The 17,367-nt window shown below is 41.0% G+C and overlaps 1 protein-coding gene across 1 annotated transcript in view; it reads right to left on the bottom strand.

Moving 5' to 3' along the window:
- Positions 1–8,490, bottom strand: part of ap1g1 (adaptor related protein complex 1 subunit gamma 1) — a 64,078-nt gene extending 55,588 nt beyond the window's left edge. Inside the window, exon 1 of the mRNA XM_060940803.1 lies at positions 8,420–8,490. The gene's annotated coding sequence lies outside the window, so the exon portion shown is untranslated. The remainder of the gene's footprint in view (positions 1–8,419) is intronic.
- Positions 8,491–17,367: the final 8,877 nt, after the last annotated feature.

The raw sequence follows: 17,367 nt of genomic DNA, 5'->3' as shown, positions 1-17,367 counted from the left end.
TCTCTGGAAATATTCCTGAGCCCATTTTGTGATTTCCAATACAGAAGCATGCTTGTATGTGATGCAGTGCTGTCTAAGGGCCCGAAGATCACGGGCACCCAGTATGGTTTTCCGGCCTTGACCCTTACGCACAGAGATTCTTCCAGATTCTCTGAATCTTTTGATGATATTATGCACTGTAGATGATGATATGTTCAAACTCTTTGCAATTTGACACTGTCGAACTCCTTTCTGATATTGCTCCACTATTTGTCAGCGCAGAATTAGGGGGATTGGTGATCCTCTTCCCATCTTTACTTCTGAGAGCCGCTGCCACTCCAAGATGCTCTTTTTATACCCAGTCATGTTAATGACCTATTGCCAATTGACCTAATGAGTTGCAACTTGGTCCTCCAGCTGTTCCTTTTTTGTACCTTTCACTTTTCCAGCCTCTAATTGCCCCTGTCCCAACTTTGAGATGTGTTGCTGTCATGAAATTTCAAATGAGCCAATATTTGGCATGAAATTTCAAAATGTCTCACTTTTGACATTTGATGTGTTGTCTATGTTCTATTGTGAATACAATATCAGTTTGAGATTCGTAAATTTATTGCATTCCGTTTTTATTTACAATTTGTACTTTGTCCCAACTTTTTTGGAATCGGGGTTGTACTCCTGAGTGACCACATGTACAAACTACTTATTAACTGAACACGAGGTCTTTACGGGAAAATATCAGACTGAGGTCTCAACAAAAAGAGAGAGGTCTGATAGTTTCCTGAAAAGACCAAGCAAACGAGGTTAATAAGGAGTTTATTATATGGCTTTTTTTATTTCTAAGATCAAAATAGACCGCCGTGATAACGAGGCGTGACGCTGCTTTCGGTCATGTCATATTTGTAACGGAGTTGAGTCACGCATGCAGAATAAACGGCTAGCAGTTTCAAAACTGCATTTCTTCACTTAAGTAATGCAGGACAAACTTTCTGAAAAGATAAAAATATAATCTATATTTGTTTTGCAACAAAATGGATTTCCCATTAATCTTTGCCAGCACATTGGAAAGAAAGAAAGTCTGTAATCCACCATGGGCATTACTGGAGAACTCTGCCCACCAAGGAACCAGTCAGAGCGCACGATTTTACCAGAAGTTGCTCGTGCCATACACGGCTCGAAATTCATGGTGGTCCGGTCGCCCGAGGCGACTTAATTTGTCATTTGGCGGGCAATTCCTGTCACTAGCCAGCCTGGCTGGCTAGTTGAAAATAAAAATATATGAAGCGAAGATGCAGACACACCGTCAACTAAAGCCGCCACATATTAAGCGCGTGCCGTGTCTGTGTTAATCGATGTGTTTATCGGCAGGACAGAAAATACAGAAGAATTCCGAATCATATCGTGTACGAGTCAGGGTGTCGGTTTTTTCACTACTGCGCATGCATAGAACGCATCTCGTTGAATATCACGGTAATCATGTTATCAAATTCAATAGATGTGGCCACATTATCGCCCATTTAAACATGTGTTTTTGTTGTTGTTGTTTACATCTACATCTGCCAAAGCTACGTTGCGATGTGGAATTTTCTGAAAGGTGTACAGAAACTGCCAGAGACGGGGACAAAGCGACCTCGGTCTGAAGAGGAGAAACGACAAAGGACTTATAAGCAAACGTGGGAGCAGGGTAGGCCTTGGCTGCAATACGATTATGGAATAATTAATTTTTTTCAAGTTGATTCCTAGTCAGTATGAAGCTCCGAATGCTTTCTCTCTCATAAATGGTTAAATACAGAAAGCATGTTGGACATATTTTGGGTGCTATAGTCATGATAGTAAGGATATTTGTTTTCAATACTCATACACCAAGTTGCCCAATATATTATTATTTGTTGATATTATATTATGGTGCTCTGTGTTGTTCTCATTCATGTATTTAACAACAGTATCAAAATACTCGGGTCTTGAAATAAATGCACATTAGTCATGAACAATGGTAACTACTCACTTTTGTGTTATTTTTGACAAGTAAAATTCATACATGAACAAATTTTGGCTCGTTGATTTTCTGTTTGGCGAGTTACTTTGGAAGGGAACTAGTCCGGCTGGCTGGCGAAAAAAAAAGAATTTCTAGGCCTGCCATATAATTAAGATGATTAACATTTTTCAGCGTGAACACCTGATGGTGCACGATGTATTGGACGAGGCAAGTTGGAGGACTTGCAGAAGATTTCAAGTCGGTCAAAGTCGCACAAGTTTTTTTTTTTTTTTAACCCCCAAATGTCAGAAACTTCTGCATTGCAAAAGAATCCCCTTCTCAAAGGCAAAAATTAAACTTCCTATTCAATACCAAGAGCAGATTAGAAACAACATTTTAAAGGGGAAGTCGAGTGATAAGCATGAACATATATGGCAGGAAAAAAAAAAAAGATATTTGGGGGGGGGGGGGTTACCAAGAGCACCTGACTTCAAAGAATTCAGGATACTGATCAAGCACATTCCTGAAAAGACTGGTTTTCTTCATCCATCACAGCACAGTGGGCGAGAGAGACAGAGAGAGCCTATCGACTTCCTGAACTGAATGCGTTGCTTAGAAACGATTTAACATTTACTACCAAGACATTATCGTGAGCCAGTGACTCAAACAGCCACTCCCTCATGTGTCCAATTTGCCAAGTGGCTTTCTTGTAACAGTCACCAAATTAAAAACAGCTTCACTGATGAGATCTAAACGTTGTCACACTGTTAGAGAGCCCAGTCGTACCACCACGCATGTGGAATCACGACACTTTATCCAATAAATTCAATTTAAATTATGGGAGGCGGAAAAAAAAAAAAAAAAGTAGATCAACAGAACCCAAAAAGTGAATTTGGGTGAAATCCATGAAGCTCAGATTTGAGAACATTTGTGGGTTCTCCTTCCTTTGAATCAGCCACTGAAACCAAGTACAAACGTCGTCATTCACCCTGACGACCTTCAAACTACACAGGTCAGGATTTTACATTGGACGTGATGACCGTCTGACTGACTTTTATATTATCAGTGAATGGCACATCGCATCTCTATCGTGCGCCTGAGCTTCCTTCCTCCATCATGCCTCTGTAGGATTAAAGGCCTAGTCATAGGATGGATGATCCTAGCAACCGACTGATGAGGAAGGGGGGGACAGAAGAAAAGAAGCCCAGAGGGATCCTGGAAACACGTTCTGTACTGTTCAGCTCAGCACAGTGAAAGCCTTGGAGAAAAAAACAGCGCGAGCAAATTACAGCAAAAGAAGACGCACAAAGCTTATACCTGTCGACACGCCTCGTTTTCTCAAACACCTTCTGCATCATGTTGTGAATACAGTAATTGCGGGTGTGAGAACTATGAATAAATGCCCTCCAATTCATCGAGTCATTCGTTTCGAGGAAAATAAAATCAACGGAATAAATTGTGAACAAGTGAATCTTGCGTTCAGGGGGAGGGGCCAAGCCTTCAATTAAAATAAAGCAACGTGAAAACTGATGATTACTTTTTTAGAGCAAATATCTACAAGCTCCGATCTACCAGATGCACTGATGTGACTTTTTTTGCAAAAGTGAATTATATATAACTACCTCCAGGGACAAACACACACCCAGCGTCTCTCAATTCACATTCTGGCGTTTTCACACCTGTATTTCCCCTGGAACTTATGGGGAATTTGTACATCTGTGTTTTACGCCAGCTCTGATGCGTCAATCATGAACTTTGGGCACGAAAGTAGTCCAGATACAGAGAGACAGGCAGGAGCTGGAGCCAGTCAGAGAGTGCAAGAGTCTAAAGTTACGCAATCGAAAGGAAAAAGGGTTCAGGGCTTATAACTAAGCCTCTCCCCCACCTTGGTGAACAGATAAAGCACGAGGTGTTAAGTTTGTGAATGATGTCAGGTGATTTATTTACCTTGCTCAACTTGCAACATGACCCAGGTGTAAAATCATTTAGCTAGAATTCATTCAGCGATACACTTGTTGGAGGTGTGTGTGTGAGAGAGAGAGAGAGAGAGAGAGAGAGAGAGAGAGCTGACGAAATTAAATCAATCATCAGTACACTAGTGGCGTGATTACTATTTAGGCGTGCTAGACTACTTAATATTTAATACTTGCTTATTATGCAGCCTTGAATTCTTTCACCTGTGTCACAAGGATGGGCATGACGACACGCTGCCTGTCAAATAAGCCACACTGATTTATTGTGACATCACAGCACGAGTCATCCAATAGTGCTGATTTTTGACGGATGATGTCAGCAATTTCACTGGCGTTCATGTTAAGTCAGAAATCTGGAGGATATTTCCTACCCTGCCTTTTATCATAGCAACAGGAGCAGAGTAGTTAATCAGAAATGTATTGTTCCACATTTCGGAAAATTTTGTTCGCACTGTGGTGCATGTCTCAAACGCTATTTTTTTTTAATTAAATCAGAGCAAGTAACAGGAGAGCTGACATTTCAGAGTGTCTGTGGGTTTAGTATAACAAAGGCCTTTCTGATCAAAAAGAAGTGGGGGGGAAAAAAAAGCTGCTTAAAAAAAAAAAAAGTAGGCTTGCATTCGCCTGGAAGGGGCATGCAAATATTCGCGACGCTGCACTCAAACACGGAACTGAACGCTCACCTTTTACAGCACACAACACCCTGATTCATGAATGACACAGATTCAAACAAAGTCATCACTTCCTGTAATGTAATTCATTCCTCCATTTTCAATACAACACGACCGATCAGAGAACCAGCCTCAAATTCGGCCAGGAGCATTGTCTTAAAAGCCCATCGCCAAATTTAGAGCTTCTCTATCGAACAGTGCATCCGAATCATGACTGAGTGTCCATGACAGAAAATTCAAATAAACGTGCACTGTTTGTTCAGAATGAACTCTTCAGCATGACAGCCTGCGAGTTTGTTTTCAACTTTAATTAAACTTTTTTTTTTTTTAAAGTTTCAAAGCTCATGGGCAGCCAAGGGTGCCATTACTTTAATCCTCCTTAAAAAATACCAAGGAGTTTGAGTACCAATATAACCGTACAGCATTAAACACTCGCAAGCAGTCGTACGCTTTCCTGTGGCTGAACATCTTTCTTGCTAGAAGAGGATGGATTTAAGAAGCTACGAACAAGATAATGGGTAAAAATTAAAAAATAAAATCAGAAATATTCAAGTGGTGTTTAAAATCATGAGGTTACCTCGTAAAAGTGCCAGGAAAAAGATTTTTGAGCCGAGCAAGAAACTATGGTGCACTGCAGTCACCTAATAATTTTTGTATGGGTGGAGAAGCTCGAGTCAGACGCAATCAGGCCAAGTGTGTAAAAAAGACTAGCCAAAGCTTTTGAGAATTTGTCACACCGCCCACACAGTACCTGGGTAAAACCGGAAACCAAATCCATTCTGCACAGGTGACAAAGTTTGTCGCCAACCTTGATTTTTTTTATTTAGCCCTATCAAGGCAACCTTCAACTAAACTTTATACATATAAAAAAAATAAAACTAGCAACTTCTGGAGAAAATGTTAACAAATGTCCTGGACTCCAGACATCTCTCCCTCCGACAAATCTGACCATCAGCACCGTTCCCAAAGACCACTCGCTCATACCGCTGTTCAACAAACAAAAGTTTATCGCCTTCCTTCGATCCCGACAACCAAGTCATTATCTTTCCTTAATGACTAATCACTCAATATGGAGAAGCCATGGCCTTGAGGGACCTAAAGGTTGCCGATTTGATTCCCTGAACCAGCAGGAACGGCTGAAGTGGGCTTGAGCAAGGCGCCTACCCCTCAAAATGCCTCCCAGGCTGCGCTAGGTATGCTGTACATCGCTCTGGATAAAAGCGCCTGCTAAATACCTGTACTCACCATTTTTCTCAGCAACGGATCCCTGATCATGATTGGGTCACCATTGCTTGTTCCACCCACGCACGTCTTTTGTTTCAGCCCCTGTTCTTGGCAATATTTACCCTAATAAAAAAAGTGATTTATTCTGTCTGCAACATACCCATTTCCCACCTCCTCACCATCACTGCTCGATTAATCTACGAACTACAGAACTCTGTAGACAGACATACACAACCTAGATTGACTGATTACGGCATCATAACAATGACACCTTATTTCTATAAATTTTCTCTATTATATATAGAGTTCGGATTGAACTCTTCTATTCTGAACATCTTCAGAAAAGCTTCCTTCCTGCACGCAAAGCTTAGATATCACCTGATGACTTCGAGCAACCGTCTGAACATTAACTACTTTCCCCTGAAAGTCAGCACGGGCCACTTGGCAGTGTTGACAGTGACAATACAGCAAAGAATCATGGTTAATGGCCAACAAAGTGCTCATAGAGCGAGCACACTCGCAGCCTAAAATACATTAATGGATCAAATTAAAAAGTGTGAGCTCTTGGAGAATAAACGCAATATCTGAGTACTTCCTGTCATTCAGTTCTACTTCCACAACTCTGTGGGCAACAAGAGCACAGGTATTTCCCACATGATCAGAAACCGAAAGGGGTTTATATATCAAGTCTCAGACAAAACCTCAGGCCTGAAAAGCATGAAATCTGTTTCTATTGAACTACATCTGAAGTATCAAATGATTCTGGGGGCTTCTATTTATAGCGATTCGTCATTCCTAGGAGAAGTGAGCAGTTGCGTGCCGCTCTAACATCGCAAAAAGGTCCTTTATTATTGCTAGCGCTATTGTGATGCCATCTAAGAGGCCAAAAAATGTTTTAAAAATCTCAAACATGCAGGAGAATGACCAGGTTTCACTTAGTTTCTCAGCAACTTTTTTTTTAACGGTATACCATATTAACGACAAGTTCAGTGTCAAACATACAGCTGCGGTGTTGATGCAAACTCTGGACTCAAAACCCCAGAATGCAACACAGCTATATGACGAGGGCTTGTTAGTAATGCATGATATGATGGGTAGTATTATTTGATATCAAAGTTGATGCTTTGAAAGCTGATTAGTTTGAACAGAGAAATCCAGAACAGACAAGCACTAAAGCGCCGCCGCATCACTGGATTTCGGCAGAGATGAACGGAACGAAGCAAGGGATACATCCCAAAGCACCACTATGAGCAGGTTATTGAATGTTCGAAAGGCATTGTGGATCATGTAGGAAATGGTTAAAACAAAGCGAAAATGGACCAACGAAGTTGAAACTCAGGATTTAATTCCAAGATCTTCGACACAGTTCACTAGATTACATTAATGGCCTTTAGCAGATGCTGTTATTCAAAGCAACATACAGCAGCCTCGGAAGCATTTTGGGGGTTAGTTTGCACGTAAGAGCACTTCAGCCATTCCTGCTGGTCCAGGGAATTGAACCAGCAACCGTTTAGTCCCAAAGCTGCTTCTCTAACCATTAGACCATGGCTTCCCCCATGCTCAATATTGGTGTTATTTATTATAAAGTCCTTCAGGCTGAAGTTTCCAAATTTAAACCCTGTTTGCTGATCTTCCCGATACACCTGGTGTGTGAAGTAACCTGATCACCATTAAAAAATAAATAACCAATTGGCCACAACTGATCCGAGATACAAACCGGCTTCCTCTCCATCTGTGTTTTTTTTTTTTTGCAAATATGTAATAAACGCATGCTATATTACCTCTTTAAAAGCTTGTCTTCTTGCAATTTTTTTAATTTCTCTGCTCATATTCAATAAGGTTGAAATAATAATAATACATTTCTTCACAGGATGAGAGCCATGACTTAACATCAGTTTTTAAAGCTCATGGTCAGCTCCATGTCTTCATGACAACACACTCAAACACTTATTTTTAATTTAATAGAAATATATATATATTTTTTAAATCACTTCATGGAGTTGTTTTTGTGTAGAGAGTAGAAAAATGATGATCAAGACTAACTTGGTTGCGTGGACAGAAGATAACAAGCAGGCCTTTGCAATGACCTGGACATGGAATTAATACTAATTAAGCAAGAAAAAAAAACATGTTAAAAACTTTGAGGTCATTAAATCAATCATCATTATCATGTTGTGTTTGCATACATGGACACTCCTGGTTAACATCCCTAAGATAACTATCCAGCTATATCTCCATCTACATCTATGCTATGCTAGCTAGCTAGCTAGCTAGGGGGCTAGTCAGCCAATTCTACAGAGCCTCAAGGAAATAAAATAAGCTTAGCTTCCTAGCAAGAGTCTGAACGAGAGCGCAGGATTCACTGTGCAATTAAATTCTAATATAATGCTAAGTAATGCTATGCTAGGCTAGGCTATGCTAACTACCGCTAGCATACCTAGCTAACGACCTATGTAGCTAGCCTGCTTCACTTCCCGACCCCTTATACACCTTCAACCTTTAAAAAGCAACCATTTCGAGTCGTTTCATCACGCCTAACTTATCGCAAACGCAAAATATATAGTTTATCCCTTTTTTACTGTCCTATACCCAGTACTCACCAGCCGTAACGACACCAGAAAACAACCAGAATCTTCTCTCTATGCGCGACGGAGGAAGGAAGGGACCAGACATTCAAAATGGCGGCGGCCCGAGCCTCAGCACTTCTTACTCAGCGCGGAAGGTTACACTCACTGCTCTTAGCACTAAAACTTCAACCGGTCTTGACAGCGCGTTAAAGTGGAATTAAGCGCTTATTAAAAATAAACATTATTTCTTAAATATACCTAATGCACCAGAAAGACCGATAAATCGCCTCATTTAATCGCCTGTTCCTGTAAAGTAACAAGCACTAACAACAGCCACCTGTCTCGTGCACAACTCTATCCTTGTTTTAAACACTTATAACCTCGCTATCACCGCTTATAATCAGTGCGCACTCACACAATGTTTATTTTTAAAGATGATTAGGCTGAAAGAAAGACGATCGTTAGAGAAATTTCGCAACGTTGCTGCATTTATAACATTCCGCTACGTGTCCATTCGGCGGAAGGATCCCGAGACTTTCACGGGCTGTGCTCCGGTTTGCACCTCACCTCGTGGCAGGCAGTGATGACGTCACCCTGTCATGTTGTGGCACTTCTTTCGAGTCATTATTCTAAAGGTGGGTTTCAGGGTCCGAAGCACAAGTTTTTGGCGTTTTGGCTTGTTTTCTTTTGTGCTTTGATACAACTGCAGCATCTGTAACTATCTCAATAAAGTTAAAAATGTATATAAAGTGCGCTTTGTGGAGAAATTTTTTTGTCATCTTGAATCCGGTTTCTTGCAGTGTTTGGCCCCGCCCACTTGAATTAGAAGAGGAAACCTTTATTTGTCACATGCACACTTCAAGCACAGTGAAATTCATCCTCTGCATTTAACCCATCTGAAGCAGTGAACACACACACACACTCAGAGCAGTGGGCAGCCACACCAGAGCGCCCGGGGAGCAGTACCTCACTCAAGGGCACTTCAGCCCAAGGCCGCCCCATGTTAACCTAACCTGCATGTCTTTGGACTGTGGGGGAAACCGGAGCACCCGGAGGAAACCCACGCGGACACGAGAAGAACATGCAAACTCCACACAGAAAGGCCCTCGCCGGCCACTGGGTTTGAACCCGGAACCTTTTTGCTTTTCGACAGCACTAACCACTACACCACCATACCACCCCACTGCATAATTTTTTTTTTACAAAAAAAAAAGATTTGTAAAAGAGCTGCAATAATAAAATATGCAAATAAGCTCAGCTTATTTGCATATTTTATTATTGCAGCTGCCCTGTGATGACCTGGCAACTTGTCCAGGGTGTACCCCGCCTTTCGCCCGTAGTCAGCTGGGATAGGCTCCAGCTTGCCTGCGACCCTGTAGGACAGGATAAAGCGGCTACAGATAATGAAATGAGATGAAATAAAAAAACAAAAATTACACAAAGAGTCAAACATATCAAATAAGCTGAATGAAATGAAATGCATTTTGAGATGAATGTAAAGCTGATTGGTTATCGTCAATAAAATCAGGTTCACAAGTGAGAGTCATCCATCCATCCATTATCTCTAGCCGCTTATCCTGTTCTACAGGGTCGCAGGCAAGCTGGAGCCTATCCCAGCTGACTACAGGCGAAAGGCGGGGTACACCCTGGACAAGTCACCAGGTCATCACAGGGCTGACACATAGACACAGACAACCATTCACATTCACACCTACGCTCAATTTAGAGTCACCAGTTAACCTAACCTGCATGTCTTTGGACTGTGGGGGAAACCGGAGCACCCGGAGGAAACCCACGCGGACACGGGGAGAACATGCAAACTCCGCACAGAAAGGCCCTCGCCGGCCACGGGGCTCGAACCCGGACCTTCTTGCTGTGAGGCGACAGCGCTAACCACTACACCACCGTGCCGCCCCACGTGAGAGTCAGTCAGTAGTTAACATTACAGGTACAACAGAAAAAGAATGAGGAAGGACAAAATATAAATGTGAAATGACATGAAAAGGCATATAGAGATTCTTTCCCAAAAGCTGGAGGAAAAAGGAAGGTCCTGAGCATAACTTTTACAAGAGGAAACACTTGTGTCAGACCTTAAAACTGAAGCAATGTTAGATGAGTGAATTTCTGCGAAACAGCTTTTTCCTTTTTTAAATTTTGTGTGTTTGAGTGCCTTTTGCTTATATGTAAACATGTGCTTCAGGAATATTATCATTATTATTAGTAGTAGTAGTAATAATAAGAACAACAATATAAGTAAGTAACATTATTAATTTATAAAAATTTAAGCATGCACTTTCTCTGAAACTGTGTGCTCTTCTTATTTTTACATTTCCTCTGTCCATACGCGATATACATTCGACGTTTACAAAGCTTTCAAGAGAAACAGGATGTTTCAGAGAAAAGTTCTTCACCAAAAGTCCATGAGTCCAACATCCACTTTGTGTTTCGCTTAACTTTTACTCCATCCGCAATTACAGAATTACACTGCAGTTAACTCTGGGGACAAATTCATCAGGATCATTTTTTCCTACATTGTACTCAGTATTTTACAGGTTTTGTTCCAACAGGAGACAGAGTGGTTTAAAGTCTTTCATGCTTTGTCTAATTCTTGAAAAACGTGACGTATAATCTGGTTGTGACTCTGAGAAAAGGTTCAGTGTGAACGCAAGCCGGAGGATGACGTTTTGACAGGCAAAAAAATTTTGAGGTGGCTAATTTAAACAGCATGAAAATCCTAAAATCAATACCGAAGAAGAGAAACAGAGGAAAATAGCTGGGATTTAGAAAATGGAGCTGTTGGACGTTCGTCAAACCTTCCAAATTTTTGAATGAAAATCAGGAAATCTAATGATCAATACAGTTTTATCATTAGATTTTAACCCACAGAACCAAAACCGTGACATAAATCTCTATCTGTGACTCGTGAAGAAATCGATGAGTGAGTTATTTTTATAAATTTGGGGACTTTTTGTTTGTGAATGTGTCGATACTGTATAATAAAAAGAAAAATCACACGCTGGCTTGAAGATATGAAATTTATCTTCTCGTGTTGAAAAACTCGCATTTTTCATACAAAATACATCACAGATCTGAGTTACATATTTAAATAAGAATGGCTGGCTTTTTTTTCCATGTTCTTTCAGATATATTCCATTCAGCTACTCATCTGATAGACCAAGAAAAAGCCAGCCAATATTCATCTCATTCATCTCATTATCTCTAGCTGCTTTATCCTTCTACAGGGTCGCAGGCGAGCTGGAGCCTATCCCAGCTGACTACGGGCGAAAGGCGGGGTACACCCTGGACAAGTCGCCAGGTCATCACAGGGCTGACACATAGACACAGACAACCATTCACACTCACATTCACACCTACGCTCAATTTAGAGTCACCAGTTAACCTAACCTGCATGTCTTTGGACTGTGGGGGAAACCGGAGCACCCGGAGGAAACCCACGCGGACACGGGGAGAACATGCAAACTCCACACAGAAAGGCCCTCGCCGGACCCGGGGTTCGAACCCAGGACCTTCTTGCTGTGAGGCGACAGCGCTAACCACTACACCACCGTGCCGCCCGCCAGCCAATATTATTATTATTATTATTATTATTAAACATACACATTCCTTTCAGGTGTTCAACGCATCTTTCTTTCAAAATTCTCTCAAAATCTTCCGTATTTAACGAAGCAAACCTGGCGGCCACATTTGTTTACAAATTGTCACAGTTGCTCACTCACTAGCACAGAAGTTTTACGTTTCTGATGTGTGACGTCATGTTGTCTTGACAACTGTGCAATATCATAAACCAAATTCAACGCTCATTCTCCATTGGGTAGAGTGGGATACACGTAGGATAAGCGATATGCTAATGATATTGCATGCTATCGAACCAATTGAATGAAAGCCGCTAAAAGGGAATAGAACACGTTTGTATTACATTGAAAAAGTTTCCTGTATGCATAGGCGGTTTTAAATGGGGGCCGGGGGGGCCAGTGCCCCTGTATAATTGCTCCTGGCCCCTGTTGTGGCCCCTGTGCTGAACAGATAATAAGCTTTATTAATTTCGACGTGTGCTGGCTCAAAGATCAGAACTGACATGACGGAGTGTTCTACACGGACTCCTTAAAGCGCTACATGCACACTGTTACCTGCAGCAGAAAGACCAGCAGCAGCACGAATTGTAAACTTTGGACGTGAGAGATAACAGCTGCAGCCCTGCAAGAACTAGGCTACTGCAAAGAGGCGAAGGTAAGGAAAATTATTCAATTTTGAAACGTCAGTGTTTGCACATATCCGTGTTTTACTGTTGTTGTTCACTACAAGAATAAATCCGTTTTATTGCGCTTTCTTAAAAGTGCGTTGCACAGCAATAAGTAGCCTAACTTAATATTTTTGGGAAATGGGTAAAATAACCGAGTGTTTAACCTTCTTGGAAAACTTGAATGGCCTTGTGATATGTAGAGGCTACATTCCTCTCCGTTTACTTTTTAGTATAGGCCTACTGCAGGCTATCATCATGAAAAGGAGCAAGAAGGACATTATGTCCTTTTTTGCCCCTGTTGGCAAAAAGCAACATAGAGAGAGTAAGGAAGATGAAGATTATGAAAGAGGAGAGAGAGCCAGAGATGGAGAGAGAGCCAGAGGTGGTGGTTGGAGAGGTGGAAAGTGAGGCATCTGAAAGGCAATCTGAGAGTGAGGATGAAGACATTCAGGATCAGATTGAGGGACAGAATGAGGGACAACCCAACGAGTCACTGGGACAAACAGATTCACCATGCATATCAAGTACAGCACCATCAGGTTTGTGATGTTGAACAAATGTGTGTGTGTGTGAGCGGTGTCGGCCTACAATTCATATAGCCTACCCTGAAAGTGTGAAGTCTGAATAATAATTAATAAATATAAAATAAAAATAATAGATATAATAATAGGGCGGCACGGTGGTGTAGTGGTTAGCGCTGTTGCCTCACAGCAAGAAGGTCTGGGTTCGAGCCCCATGGCCGGCGAGGGCCTTTCTGTGTGGAGTTTGCATGTTCTCCCCGTGTCCGCGTGGGTTTCCTCCGGGTGCTCTGGTTTCCCCCACAGTCCAAAGACATGCAGGTTAGGTTAACTGGTGACTCTAAATTGAGCGTAGGTGTGAATGTGAGTGTGAATGGTTGTCTGTGTCTATGTGTCAGCCCTGTGATGACCTGGCGACTTGTCCAGGGTGTACCCCGCCTTTCGCCCGTAGTCAGCTGGGATAGGCTCCAGCTTGCCTGCGACCCTGTAGAAGGATAAAGCGGCTAGAGATAATGAGATGAGATGAGATGAGATTTTCTCGAGCAGTAGGTTCAGGTTATGACGCAACCAGTTCGAGCTGACTTCTCCCTGATAGTGATGTTAAAATGGCACTGAAGCCATGGGTCTGTTTTCTGCAGATTTTGTTATAATTGTGCAGCCTTCTGACTTGGAAAAAAACAATATATTTTTGTAATCATAATACAACCCTGTTTAAAAAAAAGTCAGGGTGCTGTGTAAAATATAAATAAAAATAGAATGTGATATTTTGTAAATCATGGAAACTTTATGTTTCATTCAAAACAGGACAAAGAGAATATGTCAAATTTTGAACACGATAAAAATATGTGATCATTTTGAATTTGATGCCAGAATCATGTTGTGTGATTTACAAATCGACATATATTCTGTTTGTATTTATACTGTACACAGCGTCCTAACTTTTGTTTTTGGAAATGAGGCTGTAAATCAACTTTCTGAACGTGCTTTTCAATTATTATATTTTTTTTAAACAGATATAATCCAGTCTGATCCAATGCCAGTCAAATATCAGATCTGATTAAAAGAAGAACAACTTCATTTGTCACACGTACACTGAAAGCTAGACTGCCTTTCAGATTTTTCAAGTGTAGGTCATAAAAAATTTTTTTCCCGACACCCAATTATTTTTGTTTAGTGACCGAGAGCTACTGAATTTGAGCCACAGACTTCCAGTTTTTTTTTTTTTCAAAAATAGAACAATGAATGCATTTAAGGCCATGTGGCCTGAAATTCTCCGCTATTTTTTCCTGCTTCACCATGACCCAATTCAAGATAATACGTCATGTAGACAAATTTGAAACAGGAGAGAAAAATGGAGGACGTGAGTGTGCGAATGAACCGTGAAAGAGCAACAACAGTAACAGAAAGCGAGAAGAAAAGATGTTATGTTATATATGAAGGAAAGGAAACGCAGGATCAAACTAATAAATATGGGCGCTCAGTGAGCACCTCGGTGTGATCAGCTGTTCGTTTAGCGACAGAATGATGGAACTGTCAGTGCACGCTCAAAGGGAAACCTGTAGATGGCAGTAATGCGACACTGTGGATGCCAGCTGCCGTAAAACCCAAAAGAAGAAGAAGGTAAACCTGCATATGTGCACACGGACTTCCTCTGTCTGCTTGACTGCGCCAAGCGAGCGATTTCATGCACATTATTTGCTTTAATCCCCTCAAATTAAATAACTTCCCAGCCACAGAATGGCCTGTTGTTGTTTTTGAGATATTGCAGAAATCAACATATCTCGCAATGATCACATTTCAGACGGAACTAAATTTGACCGATTTTATGAAATTGAAAGGCCGTCTATCTTGAAATTCCTCTCTGCATTTAACCCATCTAAAGCAGTGAACACACAAATGCACACACACGTGAACAATGAGCACACACACATCCCCAGAGCAGTGGGCAGCTATGCTAGAATGCCTGGGGAGCAGTTGGGGGTTCGGTGCCTCGCTCAAGGGCACCTCAGCCCAACCTCAGGCCATGGCTGCCCCACGTTATCCTAATCTGCATGTCTTTGGACTGTGGGGGAAACCGGAGCACCCGGAGGAAACCCACGCAGACACGGGGAGAACATGCAAACTCCACACAGAAAGGCCCCCATCGGCTGCTGGGCTCGAACCCAGAACCTTCTTGCTGTAATGCGACGGTGCTCACCACTACACCACCGTACCGCCCCCTGACTGATAAAACAATCATTTAAAAAAGTTTAAAACCTTTAAAAGTAGAAACAAGTCGAAAGACATTACTTTTTGAACAATATTATTAATTATTAACATTATTACTTTTTATTACATTCCATTATTTTTATTATAATAACTTTCTTACAATCTTAATATTAATCTTCATTTTAATTAATTTTTCATAATTTTTTTATCCATGTAAACACTAATATACATATGCTTTTATTGTTATAATTTATTATTTGTTCATATCATTATAATTTTTATTGTTAGAGCACTGAGACTCTGAAATGCTTTGAAATTTTTTATTATTATTATTATTATTATTATTATTAGCCCTGTGATGACCTGGCGACTTGTCCAGGGTGAACCCCGCCTTTCGCCCGTAGTCAGCTGGGATAGGCTCCAGCTTGCCTGCGACCCTGTAGAAGGATAAAGCGGCTAGAGATAATGAGATGAGATGAGATTATTATTATTATTATTATTAAGTCAATCACACTGTGATTCTGTACGCCCTCTAGTGGCTAAAGTTGGAAAAACACAGTGAAGATTTTCGAAAACGGCATAAAAATGTTATTTTTTTTTTTTTTTTTTTCACTTTAATTTTTATTGAAAATTTTCTTTACAAAGGAGGAACAACTCAATAATAAATTACAACAAGTAAGAACACGTTCAGAAATATAACAAATGGGAGTCTCTTTACGTATAATCTGTCCATATTCTTTTTTCTTTTCCTTAATCAAGTTTTTTAGTTTTGTCGTTGTTCAGTGATAAATATTGTCCATCTCTTCCATTTCTCTTTGAATTGGGCTTCCTGTAGCCTCAGGCGGTGTATCATTTTTTCCATTATGTATATTTCCTCAACCAGGTGAGTCCATTGATCTTGAGTGGGGGTGTCTTCCCTTCCCCATTTCTTCGTGATGGCTTTCTTAGCTGCTGTTAGTAATATTTTTACCAGGTATCTATCTTTCGGTCATAAAAATGTTATTTACCTGCAAAGCACCAAACTATTGTGTCTTTCTTAAATTGTGTTTTTATTATATGTCGGTGTGGAAAATCATTCTTAATTCACAGTATGTGAAAATCTGTCGTTAAGTCAGCCAGGAATACATGCAAATGCTACATTGCTAACATAATATTTATCACATCATCGCCTCCTTCGAATAAAATTGAGGACTCATTTGTGTCTTAACTGTTTATACACAGGTTTAACACAAATTTAGTTGCGTAGTAACCACATTATTTGATGATTGTGGGGGGTTTTTTAGACAAAAGAAACAAATGCTAATGGAATGTCCACTTTTCAAATTTGCATATTTCAGATTCTTTTTTTTAATCCTCTGTATAGCTACTGGCGGCACAGTGGTGTAGTGGTTAGCGCTGTCGCCTCACAGCAAGAAGGTCCGGGTTCGAGCCCCGTGGCCGGCGAGGGCCTTTCTGTGTGGAGTTTGCATGTTCTCCCCGTGTCCGCGTGGGTTTCCTCCGGGTGCTCCGGTTTCCCCCACAGTCCAAAGACATGCAGGTTAGGTTAACTGGTGACTCTAAATTGAGCGTAGGTGTGAATGTGAGTGTGAATGGTTGTCTGTGTCTATGTGTCAGCCCTGTGATGACCTGGCGACTTGTCCAGGGTGTACCCCGCCTTTCGCCCGTAGTCAGCTGGGATAGGCTCCAGCTTGCCTGCGACCCTGTAGAAGGATAAAGCGGCTAGAGATAATGAGATGAGATGAGATTATTATTATTATTATTATTAAGTCAATCACACTGTGATTCTGTACGCCCTCTAGTGGCTAAAGTTGGAAAAACACAGTGAAGATTTTCGAAAACGGCATAAAAATGTTATTTACCTGCAAAGCACCAAACTATTGTGTCTTTCTTAAATTGTGTTTTTATTATATGTCGGTGTGGAAAATCATTCTTAATTCACAGTATGTGAAAATCTGTCGTTAAGTCAGCCAGGAATACATGCAAATGCTACATTG

Source organism: Neoarius graeffei, chromosome 15 (assembly GCF_027579695.1).
Source record: "Neoarius graeffei isolate fNeoGra1 chromosome 15, fNeoGra1.pri, whole genome shotgun sequence".
Lineage (NCBI taxonomy): Eukaryota > Metazoa > Chordata > Actinopteri > Siluriformes > Ariidae > Neoarius > Neoarius graeffei.
The sequence above is the reverse complement of the archived record's forward strand: the minus strand, read 5'-3'. Positions and strand labels throughout refer to the sequence as shown.